Here is a 20,830-nt window from a genome sequence, read left to right on the forward strand (position 1 = left end):
ACTGTTACCTCTACTAGATGTTTGTTGCCCACATATTGTCATTGTTACCTCCACTAGATGTTTGTTGCCCACATATTGTCATGATTGCAAGTGTTTCCCACCCACTGGAATGACTGTCAGTATGTAGCCTATTTGTTGCCATGATTGCAGAGGTTTTGATCTCATATTACAACTGGGCAAGATTTGCTATGTATTACCTTAGCTTAATTCTATAATACCATCTACAAATCTGACAATATCGGTGCTATTTGTTTGGGGAACAAATAGTGCGGACTTAAAACACTGTAATTTTGGCAGTTCCTCTGTCGACATAAAGTGTCGCAATGCCACTAACGTTCCCTAAATCTCAGGCGTGTGGGGTTCCAAAAGTTCCGATCAATGCAGATTGCGATGCACCATTTATTTCTATAAATTTAGGTTTTCAGTAAAATAAAAACTAAAACTTCCGAGCAGATCTAATTCATGGCAGAATGTTACACAGCACATTCCTGTTTCTATTTGCTTTGTAAGCCCAGCTAGCAGCCTGCACAAATCACATGATAACTGCAATCTTTTAATGCAGCTTTACATGTAGAAAATGAATCAAACTATGTTACACAGCTCCTCAGACACACATATACCTCACCTACCTCTCACACTGATGGATCATTGGCAGGAATAAAATACTTCTTACCATTTATCAACTTCCTTTTTTGTAATGGATCAGCTAGACCCCTGGGTAATGTAGTCTTCTTCACTGTGAACACTAGAGAGAGACCTTTCATGATGTACACTTAATATAGATAGACCAAATGACTGCGGCTATTCTCCCAATCTGACACCAGAGGGCAGCCGTTCAATGGTGTACTGCAATACATCTCGGTTTTTTAAACAGAATAAAAAAGTAGAATAGTGATAATTGCCTGCAGTTTTTATGGACCAATTTTACTGTCTGACCAAATGTATGTTATTTATAGAAAATAACATTATAGTTGTGGGTAGAAAGTTGCCCAAGAGTTTAGCTTATGGATTTGCAGATGTGGATTCTTACAATTAGGGTTGGGTTTAGTGGTTTTGCCATTTACACTAGATTCACATCTATACAGCTGCAGTTAATGCGTCTTTTTGGCGCGTTTTGCGGTGCATGTTTAAACCTGCGTTTTTTTTATGTGTTTTTGCATCAAATTAGTTAGATTAATAAAAATTAGGAAGATCTGCAATCATAGGTGTGCGCAGCCTATTGCATTAGGGTGTGCACCCCAAAGTTTAAATACACATGCATGTGTTTGCCTACATGTATATGGCCCTGGTACATTACTCTCCCTGCTGGCAAAGTGAAATAGAAGTGTGTGGCACTTCTCTTATGGCAGAGCAGGTCCGAGGGAGATCTTTCCCATCTCCTCAGTGGCAAACAAAGCGATAATGCTAATGTGCCCTAGGTGATTAGGGTGTGCCCAGGCACACCCTGTGCGCACGCCTATGAGTCTGCAATGCGCAGAAACCTCCCCCACTCAACACCCCATGTCTACAGGTACAATCATTGCTTCCCTCATTAAACCCTGCTAGTATTAACGAGGTTGCTAAACTTTTTTTCAACACCTATTTAACCACCTGCCCCCTGGATAGTGCTCTCTCGAAATTGATACGCTTACCCTCTGACTCTATTCTACACTCTCTAACTTAAATCCTCAATCCCTCCCTCTCTTCTGGCATCTTCCCCAACTCTCTAAAACATGCGCTAGTCACCCCTATCCTTAAAAAGCCCTGACTGGACCCCACCAATCTTAACAACCTATGCCCCTCCTCCTTACTCCCCTTCTCCTCCAAACTCCCTGAAAGACTGGTCTACAACCGACTGAGCGACCACCTGACAATGAACAAACTTCTTGATTCCCTTCAGTCTGGATTTGGCACTCAACACTCCATGGAAACTGCTCTCCTTAAATTTTACAAACTAAGGGCAAAAACCAATGGACACTTTTCTGTACTACTTCTCCTGGACCTCTCTGCTGCCTTTGATACAGTGGACCGTCCAGATAACAGACATATCAGCCTGGATGTCACAACACTTCCTCAAACTCAACCTATCCAAAACATAGCCAGTGGTGTATTTAGGTTTTGTGCTGCCCTAGGCCTGACTAAACTCGTGCACCCCCTAATTTAACTATGACCCACCCCTTCCTGTCAAGGCCACACCCCTTCCTGTTTCAAACCCGCCCTGCCATCTGTAAACCACACCCCGTCCTCTTTGGGCTCCACCTTTTCCTCTTAGACCTCCACCTCCTCCTCTCTGTACATTAAAAGTGGGTACAAAGTGCCTACATGTATATTTTGTTGTTTTGTATGGGTTCATCAGTTTGCGAGAGTGCTCCTGGGGGCCCCCCATTAGGCAGCGGGGATGCCAATCCACAGGGCCGGCGGCCGTAATTGCCGTCGGGCACCCGCGATCTTTCCCCGCTGAGAGAGAACGACGGTCCGCTGTTGTAAACACTGCTGACCATTGTTCTCTCTGAAATGATCACAGAGCGCCTGTGATACTCCTATTTAGGATCACAGGTCTCTATGTTCATTTCACAAGTCTCTCCCCCATACAGTTAGAAATCACTCCCCTAGGCTCAAACTTAACCCTTTGATCACCCATAATGTTAACCCCCTTCCCTGCCAGTGTCATTAGTACAGTGACAGAGCATATTATTAGCATTGATTACTGTAGTAATGTCACTGGTCCCCCCAAAAGTGTAAAAAATGTCAGCTAGGGGTTTGATCTGTGCGCCGCAAAGTCGCAGTCCCGTTAAAAATCGCAGATCGTCGCCATTACTAGTAAAAAAATAAAAATTCTCCTCTGCAGTGAAAGGTGAATTAGTGGAGCCAAGTGCCAGAAACTGGGCTCTGGGACTCCAGTGGGAATGGGGACCCCGGGGCACCCCTGCCCGAGCCTGTCCTGATCAACCCCCCTCCCTGCCCAGTATAATCTGATCTAATGACTGATCCCATTTAAAACCATCTTCATCATCAGAGTAGGTAGGTATGTCTGTAGGTAGAGATGTAGTTGGGTGGGTGTGCTCACTGGCAGTAGTGGCTGGTGCTCAAAATTTTTTTTGGGGGGGGGGGGGGCGCAAACAGAAAAATGTAATAGGCATTGCTTTGCGGCAAAAAAGCTGTAAAAAATTGCGTGACTTTGAGGTCACAAAAGTGTGAAAGGGGCCTTTAGTAATCAAGGTATATTCAATGCACAGTGACCAGCATGCCCCCTTCAAAACAGTGACCACCGGGCTCCCTTCAATGCAGTGACCAGTGTGCCCCCTTCAATGCAGTGACCAGAGTGCCCCCTTCAAAACAGTGACCACCGGGCTCCCTTCAATGCAGTGACCAGTGTGCCCCCTTCAATGCAGTGACCAGCGTGCCCCCTTCAATGCAAAGACCAGTGTGTTCCCTTTCAATGCAGAGACCAGCGTGCCCCCTTCAATGCAGAGATCATTGTGCCCGCTTTGAATGCAGAGACCAGCGTACCCCCTTTCAATGCAGAGACCAGCGTACCCCTCTTTCAATGCAGAAACCAGCGTGCCCCCTTCAATGCAAAGACCAGTGTGTTCCCTTTCAATGCAGAGACCTGCGTGCCCCCTTCAATGCAGGGATCATTGTGCCCCCTTTGAATGCAGAGACCAGCGTACCCCCCTTTCAATGCAGAGACCAGCATACCCCCCTTTCAATGCAGAGACCAGCGTGCCAAGCCCCCCCCCCCCCCCAGACCAGTGCACTTACCTGTAGCAGTGGCCTCTCTTCAGTCCCCGCGTCTCCTCGAGTCCTTAGTCCTCCCGCCTTCTCCTCGGCAAATGGCATGGGGTTTGCCTTTCGGCCAATCAGGAAGCGTGTCTCGGACCCGCTTCCTGATTGGCCAGGAGGAGGATCCGTGTGACAATAGCGAATTTTCATTTTCTATTGTCACACAATGGGTGGGCTCGGGGCGCACTGCTCTGCACCTTGGGTCCACCCTTTGCTGAAGCCTATTAGAGCCTCTGGCTCTAATCAGGTGATTTAAAAAAAAAAAAAAAAGCCCCATTGAACTCCATGCGTCCGGCGCCCCTCATGTAGATTAGGGGGCCGGACGCATGGATAGGGGGGCGGCGCCCCTGTGCCCCCAACACACTGGCCGCCACTGCTCACTGGCTTTACCTGCCTTGGGTCACTGCAGCAGCTTCTCCACTATGATGCCCAGGTCCTCAGCCTTGACAGCCTGAAGCAGCTCCTGGTTCTTCTTCATTCTCAGTGCTGCACCCCAGGGGAGTACGATCCTGGGTACTGGAGAGGAAGGGCAGATCCTAGCAGAACTTGATTGGTCCTCAGTCCTCACATCCCCAGCATCCTTCCCTGGAGAGGAGGAGGGCTAGGAGATGGATGGGGACACAGGGTCAGATGTGCTCTCAGGAACACCATACTCGGGAGCCAGAAGGGGCAGGGCAAGCCTGGGGGAGGAGCCAGACGTACCCGGGTGCAAGTGCCATACTCGGGAGGCAGGTCGAGGAGGGAGGGGCGGAGCCGAGGTGCCAGGGGAGGAGCCACAAAAACCTGGGGGTGAGCTTCATATCGCACCGCACCGAGGAGAAAAGGGTGGAGCAAGGCGCCATGGTGAGCCGGGGGAGGAGCCAGAATTAGCTGAGGGTAAGTTCCATACTCGGGAGTCGGGCCAGTGAGGAAGGGGTGGAGCTGAGGTGCCAGGGGAGGAGCCAGGAATACCTGGGAGCGAGCTCCATTCTTGGAGCCAGGGAAGGAGGGGCGGAAGCGCCAGGGTAACCCCTAAGGAGGAGCGAATACCCCGAGCAGCAAGGAGGGGAGGGGAGAAGGATCATAACCTGCCATTAATCTCCTGATCCCACCCCCCTTCCATGAATAATATGATTGGCTGCACGGACTCACAGCTGCACTTAGGCGGGGCGGTGCCACTGCACACTCTGCGACTGCAATGAATCACATTGTTGTTTATCATGGCCGGTCCACTGCTGCTGAAAAGATGCCGATAAGTGCCATGAGCCGCTCGGGACTGTGTGTGTGGGAGGCGGCTGCGGGCGGCATTAGGCAGACACGGGAGCAGACTCAGAGGACGGATCGGGTTTTTTTTTCATGCGGGGGGCGGCTTTTTGCCGCCCCCCCACAAAGTGCCGCCCTAGGCCTGGGCCTTGTTGGCCTAGGCCAAAATACAGCATTGAACATAGCTCATGACATTTCCTCCCCCACGTGCCATTTCCCCTGATTTTTCTGTCAAAACCAATGGCTCAACTATCAGCATGGGTACAAGGTGATTTTTTTTTGGGGGGGGGGGCAGAGTTTGTTTACCAATTTTTTTTTTATTGGCGGCACTTCTTGTTTTTACATTCCGCTGACAGCTGATGCGGTTGTTAAAGACGCAGTGGCTGGCTTCCCAGTCCGCTCCTTAACAACCAGCTTGCGTTTTTGGTGCGGGTCTATTGAAGTCTTTTTCACGTCTTAAAACGCAATCTGCTGCAGGAAAAAAGTCCCTTACCCTTTCCAAAAACACACCGACAGAAAAACGCATTGATGTGAACGTGTTCTATAGGAAACCATGTTAAATGGACTGTAGTGCGTTTCTTTAAACTGCAAAATGCACTAAGAAATGCAAGGTGTGAAACTAGAGTTAAGCTAGAAAATTGGATCACTTTAAAAATCTATATTCCTAAAAGAATTTGCGTTGCTGTGTAAAGCACAATACAAGCTAAGTAAAGGAAATTACCACTTCCACCTTTACATACAAGTTAGAATGGTTTATATTTATTCATTTTTTTATTTACTAAAATAATTTAGAAATGCATATGGTAAAATTCTGACTTTTATGGGCCATACACACTATAAGATTTTCTGAAGACTTTTTCCTTTAGATTTACCAAAACCATATAATATGAGGTCAGACCTAAACACTTTCAATTTGTATGCAATCTGGCAGGCCCTTACTACATAGAAAAGGTAAATCTGAAGGAAATCTAACCACAAAAGTTGGATAGTGTGTATCCAGCCTCAAGGCCGTACACACGTAGCGATTGTCGGCCGTAAATATTCGGCCACCGTCCGATCGGCCGATTGTTGGCTTGTTAGTATGATGCTTCCGACAACCGACTGCGAACAGAATCTGATGTGCATGCTTTAAAATTTTTGTTGGCCAACACCAGAATGGCCGATTGTTCGCCAGTCAGTACAGAATTCGGCCAACAAACAGCAGATGAGCAAGACTGGGCATGCTCAGAGAAGAAAAAACACACGGAAAGTTAACCATCACATGACATCACTTCTGCAGTCGGTTGTTGTTGGCCGACAAAATTCGTGTGCAGTCTTTAGCACTTTTCAACAGACACGACAGCCCTGGACAAAAGACGGCCGATCGTTCGGCCGACAATCGGTGCGTGTGTACGGGCCTTTAGTTTGTGTAGCGGCCCCTTTGGCATTGAGTAAATAACGAGAGGAGAGCTTCTGACAGGTGCAGTTCTTTTATTCCTTTGCATCAAAGGTGTGCAGGAAGATTAAGCTCCACCAATGTTAATCTCTTTAACACCTTGAGCACAGTGAAAACTGTAAAATGACATACAATACATTTGTTTACAGTGATCACCAAAAAGATCAAGTTACAAGGTGGATTTCAGTTGTCTGCACACATATACTGAACAAAATTATAAACACAACACTTAATTGTGCCCCCACTTTTCATGAGCTGAACTCATAGATCTAAGAAAACCGGGATTCATCCGTGAAGAGAACACCTCTCTAAAGTGCCAGACGCCATTGAATGTGAGCATTTGCCCACTCAAGTCGGTTACAATGACGAACTGCAGTCAGGTGGAGACCCCGATGAGGATAACGAGCATGCAGATGAGCTTCCCTGAGATGGTTTCTGACAGTTTGTGTAGAAATTCTTTGGTTATGTAAATCGATTGTTGCAGCAGTTGTCCGGGTGGCGGGTCTCAGACGATCTTGGAGGTGAAGATGCTGGATGTGGAGGTCCTGGGCTGGTGTGGTTACACGTGGTCTGCGGTTGTGAGGCCAGTTGTATGTACTGCCAAATTCTCTGAAACGCCTTTGGAGACGCCTTATGGTAGAGAAATGAACATTCAATTCATGGGCAACAGCTCTGGTGGACATTCCTACAGTCAGCATGCCAATTGCACGCTCCCTCAAAACTTGGGACATCTGTGACATTGTGCTGTGTGATAAAACTGCACATTTTAGAGTGGCCTTTTATTGTGGCCAGCCTAAGGCACACCTGTGCAATAATAATGGTGTCTAATCAGCATCTTGATATGCCATACCTGTGAGGTGGATGGATTATCTCGGCAAAGGAGAAGTGCTCACTAACACAGATTTGTGAACAATATTTGAGAGAAATAGGCCTTCTCTGTACATGGAAAAAGTCTTAGATCTTTGAGTTCAGCTCATAAAAAATGGGGGCAAAAACAAAAGTGTTGCGTTTATAATTTTGTTCGGTGAATTTAAATTACATTAAACATCTAAGGAAAACGTGACTACATGTACAAGGATTTGGATTACAATACTTAATATACAAACATTTGGATTATCTATAGCATATTTTTAACTAACAGCATGGACACAATTTATGCCTAAGAACATACAGTATATAGATAATGCACTTTTACTGCGTACCTCGCTCCACTTGTCAAGGGGTGCAACTTTAAACTTTAGAAAACCTCCATAGCAATCACCTTCGCACGAGATGCTGCTGACTTGCTTTGCATCTGAATGCTGAGTCACAGAAAGCCTTTGCCTCTAGAGGAAGGAGGTCTGATGATCAAAACATTCCCCAGGGAATATAAAAGGGGGCACATTATGTGGCCACTTGTGTGGGATTGTGGCCACCATTAGCAGTTCTGTCAGGTAAGCATAGGGGTATAGGTTTACAGGTTTAGGCTAGTAGGAGGTTAATTTTACCTGAGCATACAGCAGGTATCCGCCAATCGGTGTGCAGGGAAGGTTCTAGCAAGCTGGGGCAGAGGCTTTATAAGCTTGGTTTGGGCTGGGGTGCTTCCTTTTGCACCGAAGAGCACAAAGAAGAAAGTTCAGCAGAAGTAGTCCAGGAGGTTTTTTCTTACCTGCTGTCATGGAGGCCTTGTTGAAGCAGCTGATTGAGAAGGCAGAGAGTGCGGGGGGAGAAGCCTGGCTGCGGCATTGTCTCTCTATGTCTGGAATTACAGAGCAAGTTGCGGTTGAAGTTCACCCTGCTCCTTCACAGGCAGAAGCGCCTGCAGAGAGAGAGAAGACACCTGAGAAGCCGGCGTGTGTACCTGCAGGAGAGCTGCCATGCGTTGTCATGGCGGTGAAGACGTCCCAGGCGCACATGAGCCAAGCATCTAAAAGAAGAAGACGAGCCTCCCTGTCTCCAAGAAGGGGCGGCGGAGGGCGGGCTGAAAACTAACAGGCGGACCCAGAGAGGAAGAGAAGGCGTCTGCCATCTCCACAGAGAATTATCCCTGTAGTTTCAAGAACACCTGCTGTGGGAGTGGCTACAGCGCAGCATGAGACAACAGGAGCATCTGCCAGTGTGCTGCTGGAGGAAGCTGAGTAGCAGCCTGTTCTCCCCCCAGCAGCTGGTGAGTTGTGCAATGTACAGAATCTGTCTATATTAATTAACTCTTTATCTTCTTTGGTGCAATCTTTTTCTCGTGTCTCCCCTGCTGTTTCTCCTGTGCCTGTTAAGCCTGTTGTGTCTGTTCAGCAGCAGCCAAGCTGTGAACTTAATTTCTCACCTGCAGTATCTACTGTCTCCATTCCTTATGGTGATAATTTCGCTCATAGTAATATTAGTCAAAGTTTATCTAAGGAAAATAATGTTTTGTCCGCGCATGCACCATTGCTGGGAGGTAGCGGTGTGCCTGAGGTGTGTATGAAGGGCGCGATGCCATGTGAGATGTCACCTCTGGGCTACCACTTGAGTGTTGGGCTTAAGGAAAAAATATGGAAGGGCGAGTTTGTCGACTTGTTAACACTGTTACCTGCTCATAAGGAGCTGTCGGTTAGGACTGATAAAAGAGACGACAAACAGGATGAGGAGCGGCGCAGGGGGGCCCCTAGGTCATTCCATAACTGGTTGCAGGCATTTTGTATATTTGCGGGGTTGATGGCTGAGAAGCACCCTGAGGGGTGTGGGGGCCTATTTCGGCACCTCAATTTTATCTTGGAAGCTTACAAGAGCTTTGGGGGGCTGGGCTGGTACTATTACGACAAATCTTTTCGTCAGAAGCTGTCAGTCCACCCCTCTTTAAGATGGGGTATGAAGGATGTCGGCCTTTGGCTGAACTTGATATCCCCGCAGAGGCAGAATCCTGCTAGGCAGCCGGTGGTGAACACTCAGAATGCAGCTTATCGCAAAGGTTGTTGTTTCGCATTCAACGAAAGTCAATGTCGTTGGAATGCGGCTTGCCGTTCTAAGCATGAATGTTCATTTTGCTCTGGCCCACATCCAGTGAGTAAGTGCTTTAGAAAAAATGCTACGGTAGGGTCGGGGCAAGTTCCAAAGGATATTTTTTCCAAAAAGCCTGCACGCTTGTGAGGCTGGAAAGAATGCTTCCATGGTTGGACAGATACCCAAACAGGGAGAGGGCCAGTTTTCTCATTGAAGGTTTTGAGAAGGGTTTCCCTTTGCCCCCATTTGTAGGGAAAGGATGTACAGAGGTTGTCAATCTGAAGTCGGTGGAAAACTTCCCACAGGTAGTTAGGGACAAGATTTTTAAGGAAATCGAGCTGGGTAGGGTGGCAGGTCCTTTTGAGCATCCGCCTTTTGATAGTTTTCGTGTTTCTCCGCTTGGAGTGGTCCCCAAAAAAGAGCTGAATGAATTCCGTGTCATACACCACCTCTCTTACCCGAAAGGAAGCTCACTGATTGACGACATTGATGGAGATTTGTCTTCAGTGTCATATGCCACGTTTGAAGAAGCCATTGCTATGATAAGGCTGTTTGGCCAAGGGGCATTGTTAGCGAAGGCGGACATAAAGTACGCGTTTCGTCTTTTGCCTATATCACCTGTGGCATTTAATTCTTTGGGCTTTAAGCTGGAAGGTATGTACTTCTTTGACAAAAGCCTCCCTATGAGATGTTCTGTGTCATGTGCCTACTTTGAGGCGTTCTCTTCTTTTTGCACTGGGTGGTAGCGGCTAAGTCGGGTAGTGTGGGAGTTTTGCATTACCTGGACGATTTTTGTTCGTGGGCCCACCAGATTCTGGATTGTCTTAGTTTGTTGCAAATCTTTAGGGGAGTGGCGGAAGATTTTGGGGTTCCTCTGGCGGAGGAAAAAACTTGCTTGAATACTACAAAAATAATTTTTATGGACATTCACATTGATACGGATCGTATGGAGTTCTGTTTACCTGTGGATAAGGTGGCAAAGCTGAAATCTCTGGTGCGGTTGTTTATGTCGAGGAGGAAGGTCCTATTGAAGGAGATGCAGTCTTTCTTGGGTTTGTTAGCGTTTGCATGCAGAATTATGCCCATGGGTAGGGTGTTTTCAAGGCGCCTTTACTTGTCTACTTCGGGCTTGAAGGCCCCCTTTTCCCACATCAGATTGACTAGTGACCTGGAGGATTTGTCTGTTTGGGCGGAATTTCTCAAGGTGTATAATGGTCGTTCATTTTTTCAGGAGGATTTCATTTTTGCCCTTGACTTTCGTTTGTTTACAGATGTGGCGGGCTCTAGAGGCTTTGGGGCCATATGGCAGACGCATTGGTGTTGTGCAGGATGGCTGGAGTCATGGAAAAGTGGAAAGCTGACAAAAAACGTGGTTTTGTTGGAGCTGTTCCCCATCTTAGTGGCGTTGGAACTGTGGGGTGCATGTTTCGCGAATAGAAGGATTCTGGTGGAAACTGTCAACAAAGGGGTCTTGTTCGCGGTGAACTGCCTCTCATCCAAGTCCATTTGTGTGATTAGAGTGCTCAGGAGGATTGTCCTTTTGTGTTTACAGCTCAATGTATAGCTTAAGGCGAAACACACACCGGGTGTCTTGAATAATCTGGCCGATGCGCTATCTCGGTTTCAGATGGACCGTTTCGCCAGCTGTTGCCGGAGGCGGACGAAAAAGGTACCGAGATTCCGAGCCGAGTTTGGACAGTTGTTGGGATTTAGTCGAGAGGTCGATCGAGGGATCAGTGGCCCCCAGAACATGGGCAAGTTATTCTGCTGCCTGGAAGAGTTGATTGGCTTTCATGGAGGCAAAGGGCAAGATGGAGGGTCGACCGGAGGAATGTCTGGTTCTGGAGTTTATGGGTTCTTTGATGCAGCGGAAACTGTCTTATAGTTATTTACGTAAGACATTGGCGGGCATCTCTTTTTTCTGCCGCCTGAAAGGTTTTCCGGCTTGTACGACCTATTTTTCGGTACAGTAAGCATTGAAAGGTTATAGGAGGAAGGTGGCGGTAACAGATGACAGGAGACCTATTTCTATTGAGTTATTGGGGGATATCTGCGGTATGACCTCATTAGTGTGTAATTCTGACTATGAAGCACTGTTGTTCAGAATGGCTTTTGTATTGACCTTTTTTGAGGCGCTCCGCATCTCTGAGCTGCTACCTTTGTCAAATAAGACTGAGGGAGGCCTTTTTTATGATCAGGTAGTGGTAGGCAGGGAAGATGTCCAGATTTGGTTACGTCGCTCAAAGTCGGACACTCTGGGGAGAGGTGTGGCAATTACTATTAAGGCTCAGCATAATCAGGGTGTTTGCCCGTTGGGCATGGTCAATCAATTTGGTTGGTGGTGGGCGTTTTTTTGGTCCACATGGATTCCACTCCACTCACAAAATATCAATTCGATTTTGTTTTACGGAAATGCTTAGAGCGGCTGGGCTTAAAAAATTTTAGGTTTTCCTCACATTCATTCAGGATAGGGGCAGCATCAGAGGCAGCTAGAAGGGGATTTTCGGACAGGGTAATACAAAGTATGGGAAGGTGGAAATCAAAATGTTTTAAAGTGTATGTAAGGACTAACTTGTTTATTTGAATCCTTCAGGTTTTCAGCGAACAGTCTGGATCTTGGGCCACTCATTCATTTTTTGGGCGAGGAAAAGAGCTTCACATCGTATTTACAGTACAAATTTAGCACTACCTCTGGAGTTTAAATTATTTTGGAAAGGAATTAGAGGCTTGCAGTGGCACCAGCTGTACTTTCATTTGTCTAGATTGTTCCAAGTTTGGCCTCCTCCGTCCATCGTGGTTATTCACGCTGGGGGTAATGACCTTGGTAATATTAAAACTTTGGACTTACTATTAAGATTAAGAGAGATTTGCATTTATTTTCCCTCTCGTCTCCAGGGACAGTGGTGGTATTTTCTGAAATAGTTCCTCGGCTTCCTTGGCTTTCCTCATCGCAGAGGAAAGTCATGGAGAAGATGAGGAAAAAGGGTAAATAGGGCAATGGAAAAGTTTATGCCGTCTATTGGCGGCTTGTCCTATAGGCATGTGGATCTGGAGGGTGGCATCCAGGGGCTCTATCGCCAGGATGGCATTCACCTTTCAGATGTGGGGATTGATATTTTAAATCTAGGGCTGCAGTGTAGCATTGAAAGGGCCGCGGTGGTGGGGTAGGGCCGTCCTTGTTGCTCAAGCCCGGCTGGTGGGGACATTGTATTTCGTATGGTATTTTATGTTTATTGTTGCTCGAGTTGTTTTATAACTGAGCAATTATAAGTTATTTCAGTTTGAGTGTTTTTACAAGCAAGTAATTGATGATTCAATTGAATTGAATGATTCAACTATTCAAAGTAATTGTTATGATTTAATTTATTTATTTAAACCAATAAAGAGTGCCGCGGCCTTTTCTTTGCCAAAACTGGGGTCAGTGTTATTATTCTAGTTAAGTTACGTGAGATTATGCGGGAGTGTGGCCTACAATTCCATATAAAAGGGGGCACATTATGTGGCCACTTGTGTGGGATTGTGGCCACCATTAGCAGTTCTGTCAGGTAAGCATAGGGGTATAGGTTTACAGGTTTAGGCTAGTAGGAGGTTAATTTTACCTGAGCATACAGCAGGTATCCGCCAATCGGTGTGCAGGGAAGGTTCTAGCAAGCTGGGGCAGAGGCTTTATAAGCTTGGTTTGGGCTGGGGTGCTTCCTTTTGCACCGAAGAGCACAAAGAAGAAAGTTCCCCGCCCCCCCTCCCTTTGTCGCGTGCACCTTTGTGTGGTTGGGTCACCCTAGTATACTAGGGGGGACATTGTATTTCGTATGGTATTTTATGTTTATTGTTGCTCGAGTTGTTTTATAACTGAGCAATTATAAGTTATTTCAGTTTGAGTGTTTTTACAAGCAAGTAATTGATGATTCAATTGAATTGAATGATTCAACTATTCAAAGTAATTGTTATGATTTAATTTATTTATTTAAACCAATAAAGAGTGCCGCGGCCTTTTCTTTGCCAAAACTGGGGTCAGTGTTATTATTCTAGTTAAGTTAAGTGAGATTATGCGGGAGTGTGGCCTACAATTCCAACAAGAGGAACGCAGAAAGGTTTCCCCTGTGGCAGTCAGTGCTGAACAAAAAAAAAAAAAGTAATAAGTGGACACTTTTTAAATAATTGTCACCTTTGGGTGGGTTAGGTTCTTAAAGCAGTATTAAATCCTTGTATTATGGACTGGAAACTGTTTATACCAATGTTTCGTTACTCGTATTCTCCTTATGTTGTTCTCCATGTTGGAGTATTGTTTAAATTCTTTGAAAATTCAATAAAAATCTATTGAAAGTAAAATAAACGTTCTTAAAGCAGTATTAAACCAAAAATAAAAATATAAAATATTGCAGCTTACAAATCCTTAGATGTGGTGTCTGCATTTGTTTTATTTTATTTTTTTTAGGCATTTTTCATTTATTTTTCCCTTTCTTTTCACCAGGTAATCCAGCCAGCACACACTTTTTATTAGCGTGTCTCCTCTCTGGATGGAGGAACAACAGAGACACCTTTGGACAGCAGCATTGTCAATCTGGGGAGAGGGTAGTGTTAGATGCACTACCAGATTTAGATGGACTTGGCTAACAAATTGAAGCTAACACTTTATAAGCAATTACAGCAAACAAGTTTTTTCCTTTTGGGTCAAAGGTTTTATATGAATTTGGGGTCAGCAACCCGTACATCATGGCCAGATGACTGATAGATTGCAATCTGGGCTTACTGACCCGCCATCCCAGAGCATCAGAATGCAATGCAGAGGGACTATTTGCAAGGTTGGAGCTGTAGTAGGGAGAAAGAGCTCTGTAGTGTTGGCTCCTGTCCCATGTGGAGATATACCAACTGCACTCCACCTCCTATCCTGGCTAAATGTCTCCAGAGTGGTGCCAGCAGCAGGAAAGAAGAGATCTTCAGGTCAGTGTGGAGCAATATACTGGACATAATAGTATAAGGTTGCTTTTACACTGATGTGCTGGGGTTTACCCTCACTGTCCATGGGTGCAGTGCAGTGTACCTGCAGCTTTCCTGCAGGTTTGCTGTGCTTTGCTATAGATATCAACTATATCCTGTGGGTTTGCTGCGCTTTGCTATAGACATCAATTATATCCTGCAGATTTGCTGTGCTTTCCTATAGACTTCAATTATATCCTGCTGTGCTTTCCTATAGACTTCAATTATATCCTGCTGTGCTTTCCTATAGACTTCAATTATATCCTGCTGTGCTTTCCTATAGACTTCAATTATATCCTGCTGTGCTTTCCTATAGACTTCAATTATATCCTGCAGGTTTGCTGTGCTTTCCTATAGACTTCAATTATATCCTGCTGTGCTTTCCTATAGACTTCAATTATATCCTGCTGTACTTTCCTATAGACTTCAATTATATCCTGCTGTACTTTCCTATAGACTTCAATTATATCCTGCTGTACTTTCCTATAGACTTCAATTCTATACTGCAGGTTTGCTGCGCTTTCTTAATGGAGGCGTTTTGATGCGCTTTCAGAAAGTGCACCGCACCTGCAGGATAGAATTGAAGTCTATATCAAAGCGCAGCTAAATAAGGAAAGTCGCAGATGCACTGCGGTACAGGTAAACAGCAGCACATCAGTTTGAAAGTAGCCTTATAAGGGGCTTAGAACAGTAATGGTTAATTTACATTTGCCGCTTGGGTGAGTGGTAAAACCTGTAGTTAAGCACTTCACGACCGCCCACTGCAGATATACTGCGGCAGGCAGCCGCTCCTGGGCAAGGAGATGTAGGTATACGTCACTCGCTCTTAGGAGGCTAGGGGTCGAGTGCGCATCGGCGGCGGCGGCGCACTTCCGTCCCCACTCGTCAGCGGGGAAACCTATGCGTATGTGAGGTGGCTCCGATTGCCGCCTGACACCCGCGATCGTTCCCCACTGAGGGAGAAGGACGGGCAGCTGTTGTAAACACAGCTGACCGTTCTTCTCCCTGCAATGATCACAGAGCTCATGTGATCCTTCTACATAGGATCACATGTCTCTATGGTCATTTCAGAAGCCCCCCCCCCCCCCCCACAGTTAGAATCACTCCCCTAGGCTCACATTTAACCCCTTGATCACCCATAAAGTTAACCCCTTCCCTGCCAGTGTCATTATTACAGAAACAGTGCATATTTATAGCACTGATTACTGTAGTGATGTCACTGGTCCCCCCAAAAGTGTCAAAAATATCAGTCAGGGGTCCGATCTGTCCGCCGCAATGTCGCAGTCCCGCAAAAAAACGCAGATTGCCGCCATTACTAGCAAAAAAAAAACAATAAAAATGACATAAACCGTTCATATCACGTCGAGGTCACCAAAAAAAAAAAATGACATAAACCTTCCGCCGTAGTTAGTAGACGCGATAACTTTTGCGCAAACCAATCAAAACAATCAAAATACGCTTATTGCTAATTTTTTTTAACCAAAAATATGTAGCAGAAAACAAATTGCCCTAAAATGTTAAAACAGTTTGATTTTTTTTTGAGAATGTCATATAGCAGAATGTGAAAAATATTGTTTTTTTTTTTTTTCAAAATTGTCGCTCTTTTTTTGTTTATAGCGCAAAAAATAAAAATCGCACAGGTGATCAAATACCACCAAAAAAAAGCTCTATTTGGGGGAAAACTAGGACATCAATTTTATTTGGGTATAGCATCGCACAACTGCGCAATTGTCCGTTAAAATAACACAGTGTCGAATCGCAAAATAGGGCCTGGTCATTAAGGGAGCAAATCCTTCTGGTCTTAAAGTGGTTAAGACGTGTTTTCACCACCCCCGCTCCAACCGCACCTCTTTTCCCCTTTAGTTGCAGTGGCCAGGGGTGTATTTAGCAGCCTCAACAGGAGTTTTACAGCCTGTCATGGTTGGTGGGTGTAGCACCTGCCAAGAATGACCCATCCAAGTGATTGAGGCCGCTCTGCAAGTGCCCTGCAACCTTGTGCAGTACAGCAAACAAAGGGTTAAATCAGGCAGCGTTGTGTTGCTTTCTCACCTGCTTTAACCCCTTGGACCACACAGAAGCATGCAGTTGCAGAGTGGCCCCATTTACTTGAATGGGACACGGTTGGCAAGCGGTAGCACCCACCAAAAGCAACAGGGGGCTTAACCACTTGCCGACTGAGTACGGTAGTACTACTGCGGCAAAGTGGTTCGTTATCGTCTGACGACGTAGTAATAACGTCGTCAGACACTCCCCCTTCTGGGCGGCGCTTGCGCGCCGCCGGAGGCTCGCTCCCGCTGTTTTCATTCACAGCGGGAGTCGGGCCAGGATCTCCATAGTGACAGGGAGTGACAGATCGGACTGTTCAGCATAGCTGGACATCCGATCTGTCCATGACTCACACAGTCACCTCCCCCCCCTACACGTCAGTAAGCACCAGGCATACATTAACCCCTCCCTCTCCAATAAAATTAACCCCTTCCCTGCCAGTGTAATTTTTACAGTAACAGTGCATATATATAGCACTGATTACTGCAGTAATGTCACTGGTACCCCCAAAAGTGTCAAAAATGTCAGTCAAGGGTCCGATCTGTCCGCCGCAATGTCGCAGTCCCACAAAAAAAATCGCAGATCGCCGCCATTACGCGTTAAAAAAAAAACACCAAAAATGACAGAAATCTTTCCCTTTGTTAGTAAACGCAATAACTTTTGCGCAAACCAATCAAAATACGCTTATTGCGATTTTTTTTTACCAAACATAGGTAGCAGAAAACAAATTGGCCAAAAATTTTTTAAAAAATTGGTTTTTACATCTTTTTTGGGGGGGATTTCATATAAAAAAATGTTAAAAATATTGTTATTTTTTCAAAATAAACGCTCTTTTTTTGTTTATAGCGCAAAAAGTAAAAATCGCACAGGTGTTGAAATACCACCAAAAGAAAGCTCTGTTTGTGGGGAAAAAGGGACGTAAATTTCGTTTGGGTACGGCGTCGCACGACCACGCAATTGTCAGTTGAAGTCGCACAGCGCCGAATCGCAAAAAGTGGCCTGGACGGAAGACAGCAAAATCCTCCGGTGGTAAAGTGGTTAATTCCTGGTACGGCATGTGTACACCTTTGATTGCTGCTTCAGGGCCTTGGGGATTGAAAAAGCCAGACTCAGCAGAAGGGTTTTACCACCCCCAAGCTTTATGTGTGAACAACTCCTAAGGGTGCTGTTGCCAAATGCAACTGAGGGCTCATTTACAAGTGCAGCAGGCACTGCTACTTTTCTGAAAAGCGATCTAAATGTGTTAGACGGGTGGTGGGGAGGGGATATGTTGCTTCCTCACCACCTGACTTAAACCCATGATTGCCTTGCAATGCACTCGATTGTGACACGGTAGTATGGCAATTAGAGGTTTAAATCAGGTGTGAGGAAGTGACACTGTGCCTAGTGATCTTTGACTTCCTCCATGTTGTTTAGGTAGATCTCCCCCTCTTTTAGGTTGCCTACCCCTGATATAAATGAATAAAAGCTGACCTTTGAAAGCACCCCTGCCAGTGTTAAATGGCTTGTTTCAGCCAGCCCCCTTAATGTTATCTTTGTTGGACAGCTGGGTGTGTTAAAGGAAGTTGAAAAATAACAGATTAAAGAAAAAAACCTAAAAAAAGTAAACGAATGCAGCCAACACACCTATGAATTGGGAAGAAGCAATATAACAAATTGTTTTTGTGGGGTTTAATACCGCTTTAATATTTTAACAGAGCAAGGTGGTAATCTAAAATAGCTGCAGGCCTAAGATCTAATGATGCATTTTGTATTTTTATATTATATTGGTGTAGCACCCTACAGGTAGGTGCTAGGTAAAACTATAGTGGGCCCTGTCTGCCTAACAGCAGGGCTGTGATTTACTTGGCTAGGGTGTCAGGGCTTCCAGATGTGCCTGCTGAGGGGAGAAGTATCCCCACTGGCTCCTGTGAGAGGCTTCTCATAGGGCAGTGTGGGAAGCCCAATCAGAGGACACATCCCAGCTTGTAACTACCCCAGAAGGCAGATTAGGCTGCAAAGGATTCTGGGAGTGGGTATAAGTTTGGGGGGAAGTGCGTGGCACGGTGTCTTTGGTGGGAGCAGAGTACCAGATGGGAGAGTACGGCTGTCTCTCCTCCTGTCTGAGGAAGAGGATATCTCGGGGTGTCGTCTGAGTATCCAGAGAGTGCTGAGTTGAGCTGAGGGGATCCGGTGTGCCGAGAGCCTGCGGAGAGCGAGAGGGATCCAGTCCCAGGAAAGCCTACACAGGTCGTGAGTACTGAGGATTGCCCCTGGGGGTCTGCCTAGAGTCAGAGGGGACCACTCTGGAAGAGGTTCTGGGATCCAGTGTCAGCTAGCTTTAAAGGGGGTTCCTAGGTTGAGGACCCTGAAGTTACAAAGGGGGCACATAGTCAGTGGACCCAGTGCTGTATCTTGGTCTAGGCCAACAAGGCCCAGGCCTAGGGCGGCACTTTGCAGGGGGGCAGCAAAAAAGCAGCACCCCGAAAAAAAAAAAAAAAAAAAAAAAACAGCCTTCTCCCGGCTCCTGCACGAAAAAGGTCCTCACCAGCTTTCGCTACACTTTAAGTATAGTGCCAGACTTAAGGGGTGAATTGGGCTGGAGGGCAGGGTCCAGCAGGCAAATCAGTCTGGCACCCCCATAAAGCGGTCACACTGCTACCTGTGGGTATGATAATAACGGTGAGGACATTCGGACAGACCGCATGGGCACTGATGAGGCTGCACTGATGGGCACTGATAGTCTGTGGTTGTGGTTTACAGATGACAAAGCGGGTCATAAAACAGGAAGGGTTGTGGCCTTTACAGGAAGGGTTGGGTCATATTTAAATTAGGGGGTGCCCAAGTTTAGTCAGGCCTAGGGCAGCAGAAAACCTAAATACACCACTGAGTGGACCCTGAAGAGTTACAGTCAAGGGGGCATCTGCATCTGGGCCCTGAATTGTATAGAGTGTGTCAGTTGCAAGTACAGATTTGCAGAGTTCTACTTTATACTACCTCAAGCTGGCCAAAGCGGAGGACAGTATTCAGTGGATTGTACAGCATAACAGTGTCAGGAGTTCTACAGTTTCACAGTCCTGGATCTTTTTGGACTTTCAGTCAAGGATTCAGTGTCATTGAGCGTTGGCTGGCGCCGGCTGGCGTCAAGCAAGCGCCAACAAGCATTTTCAGGATCAAAGTCCCAATTGTAATTAGTTCGAGCCTAAAGGAGTATCCCACTCATTCCCTTCTCCCATCCCCTTTAACTTATAGTAAAAACCACAAACAAAGATGCCGGAGTTGTCGTTGCTTCAGTTGTCACACCCAGGGACTCAGCTCACATAGGTTTGAGAGAATTCTGGTACTAATGGCAGACCCACATCAGGCCACAGGCCTGGAAACCTTGCTACATTAATATACATATTATATATACTGTATATATACATTCAATATATACTATTATGAAGGATTTATATAGCCCCAACAGTTTTTGTACAGCAATTTACAATATAAAGGGAGACAGTACAGTTATAATACAACTACAATTCAATACAAGAGGGTAAGGAGGGCCTGTGACTGCCCGTGGAACACCTTACCTTAGAGAGGTTGGGAAATCCCTCTCTCAGCCCTCTAGGCCCCTCTTATGTGTAAGTCACCCTGTGTCTGTTAGGGACACAGGGTGACCAAGAAAATGATGGACATAATAAACACTGGCAATATGGTTTGGATTATTCAAATGGACAGTAATATCTGTCAACAATATATCTCAAGAAACATATGAAGACTCTGGGACTCTAGACCTAGAATTCATGTTAAGGCCTAGCTGCCTATTGCCAATAAGAGACTGCTTCACACAGTCAGACTCATAGCAGATGCTAATATCATCAGCTTAACCACCTGTCTTCCACACATTGTTGAATATGCTGATTTACTCACCTGTTATCCTCTGTGGGAATGTGTTTACATTTATAATAATGTGTATTGTACTTCAGGAGCTTGATGACGGCAGTCTGCTAGTTAAATTGGCTCAGGTTGATTGAATAACTGTCATCTAATAGTTACTGGTGGAAAAGTAGAATACTGTTTGTGTTGGTGGTTCCTTAGATAATTAGTTCAGGTTAATTATATTTCTGTACACAATTTCATCTGCATAGGATAATGTAATCAGGCACCTGACCTGGTGGGGTAATCTGATCAGGAGGGGGAAGTCCATCCTGTATATATTTGGTGTGAGTTTGTTCAATAAAGGTCTCCAGATCTATACAAGCTAAGTTCCGTCTAGTTTTGTCTGGGGCGCTGTAATATCTGATATCTATGTTCATGACTGGAGGAAGTGGTATTCTGACGGAAGCCCACAAACACAGTGTGGGTCGTGGTTCTGTTACAGGGCTCTAGTCATGAGAACTTACAATCTAAAAGGAGTGGGGCAAGTGATGCAAAAAATAACTGTGT

General features: G+C 45.8%; 1 protein-coding gene across 2 annotated transcripts in view; it reads right to left on the reverse strand.

Annotated features, from left to right (window-relative positions):
- LOC309546837 (uncharacterized protein) overlaps positions 1-712 on the reverse strand; it is a 95,237-nt gene extending 94,525 nt beyond the window's left edge. The window contains exon 1 of one of the 2 annotated variants that reach the window (XM_082246528.1): positions 674-712. The gene's annotated coding sequence lies outside the window, so the exon portion shown is untranslated. The other variant, XM_082246527.1, reaches the window with a different exon arrangement.
- Between the last annotated feature and the right edge of the window lie 20,118 nt (positions 713-20,830).

Source organism: Pelophylax lessonae (genome assembly GCF_965119305.1).
Source record: "Pelophylax lessonae genome assembly, chromosome: 2".
Lineage (NCBI taxonomy): Eukaryota > Metazoa > Chordata > Amphibia > Anura > Ranidae > Pelophylax > Pelophylax lessonae.